We start from the raw sequence: 2,002 nt of genomic DNA on the forward strand, positions 1-2,002 counted from the left end.
GGGAAAATTGTGCAAGCCCTGGCTACTCCGAAAGAACTCGAACTTCCACCACTTCAGCCGTTGCCAGTTCTGTCACTCTGGCTAATTTTTAGGACATCGCATAACCAAAGAGTGCCCGCGTCAAATTCTCGGGTCGAGAATCTCAATCAGCGTCAGCACCGCGGTGGCGGTTGTGGAACTCAGAAGTGGACCAAACGCAAGTAGTGAAGTAACCTGGAAGATCTCTCGTAGAATTCAAACTGCTACCTGCAATTCCCAGAAGCGCCCTATTTGCTCACCGGCCCGGCGCCAGCCAAGATATCGACAGATTCCTAGCCAGGCCTAATAGGGTCACGGCTGCCCATCTACAGCTTCAGTAAAATTTTACCTAAATGATAATTAACTGAAGCCCTCAGCTGCCCACAGGTGTTGTTGATATACCTCTATGGGGACAGCAGAAAATGTGTGCCACGACGGGGCCCGAACCCGGGCGGTGGCCGTGCGGTTCTAGGCGCTGTAGTGCGGAACCGCGGGACTGCTACGGTCGCAGGTTTGAATCCTGCCTCGGGCATGGATGAGTGTGATGTCCTTAGGTTAGTTATGTTTAAGTAGTTCTAAGTTCTAGGGGACTGATGACCTCAGATGTTAAGTCCCATAGTGCTCAGAGCCATTTGAACCGAACCCGGGATCTCCTGCTTACATGGCAGACGCTCTATCCATCTGAGCCACCGAGGACACAAATGAATAGCGCGACTGCAGGGACTTATCCCTTGTACGCTTCCCGTGAGACCCACATTCCCAATTGTCCACAGTCTACATACGTAATGTTTCTGGTAGTTATTTGCCCATCCACTCATTACTCGCGCACCCTAAGGTGACGATTCCCGTAAGAGTTCGGGCTACCTGTGCGCATTCGCACAGACGAAGGCCAATCAATGGTTGGGTACGGGACAGCTGAAAATGTGTGCTCCGAAAGGACCGGAACCCGTGATCTTCTGCTTACATGGCAGACGCTCTATCCATCTGAGACACCGAGGACACAGAAAAATAGCGCGACTGGGGTAAGTCCCTGCAGTCGCTCTATTCATCTGTGCCCTCGGTGGCTCAGATGGATAGAGCGTCTGCTATGTAAGCAGGAGATCCCGGGTTCGGGTCCCGGCCGGGGCGCACATTTTCAGCTGTCCCCATCGAGATATATCAACAACACCTGTCGACAGTTGAGGGTTTCAATTAATTATTATTTGTTCTAGAGAAGACGGTCATCAATGGTATTTGTTCTTTCGAGAACAGTCACTATCTTCAAAAAAATTTACCTGCAGCTGGCGCTATTGTCAAGAATATTATCGCACGGTCAGTGCTTGGTGACGAGGTGCCTCACTCAATAACGAGGGCGCCTGGACATCGAACACCAAGGGTGACCGAATAAGGGGGCTGAGACGCTGGACCATCCAGGCTATGAGAAGGAGCGAGGTATGCCGATGTTGCCAGACACTCTGCACTCCAGGACCGCTTCGCCACCGATGACTGGCCAGGTGCTACACCAAGACTCAAAGGAAGGTATCAGCCAGTCTCACATGCTATCCAACATGCCATTAATGGAAAATATTTTGTTGTAGGGAAATGGTAACCTCAGTATTCGTGTACGTTCGTTTGCAAATAAACATATGTATTATAACAACAACAACAAAAACATATCTTTAGTCCTCAACTGTGTTACCAGTATTCTTAATGAGAATGAAACCAGTAGGTGGCTCTAGCCTGATAAATTTCACAATTAAGTAAAAAAAATGATCTTGACACTCTTTGTACTTCTGTACTTTCCAGAACCCTGTTCCTAAATCAAAATTCACCCATACTGCTTGTGTTAAAATGTGTTCCCACTCGCTTTCATTAATAGAAAGTTTCAGGTGTGGAATTCTTTTAGTGACAAAATCAGTTTCGAATTATTTTCTGATATGTTATGATGTCTCAGCTTCCTGATTTCTTGTCTCTTCTTTGTTGACGTTTCTTTTTCTGGTGGCTC

At 47.9% G+C, this 2,002-nt stretch overlaps 1 non-coding gene across 1 annotated transcript; it reads left to right on the plus strand.

Moving 5' to 3' along the window:
* Positions 1 to 1,071: 1,071 nt before the first annotated feature.
* Positions 1,072 to 1,146, plus strand: Trnat-ugu. Its single transcript has one exon. It is a non-coding gene; the product is annotated as a tRNA-Thr (tRNA).
* The last annotated feature ends 856 nt before the right edge of the window (positions 1,147 to 2,002 follow it).

The sequence above is a fragment of the Schistocerca piceifrons genome, chromosome 1 (assembly GCF_021461385.2).
Source record: "Schistocerca piceifrons isolate TAMUIC-IGC-003096 chromosome 1, iqSchPice1.1, whole genome shotgun sequence".
Classification (NCBI taxonomy): Eukaryota; Metazoa; Arthropoda; class Insecta; order Orthoptera; family Acrididae; genus Schistocerca; species Schistocerca piceifrons.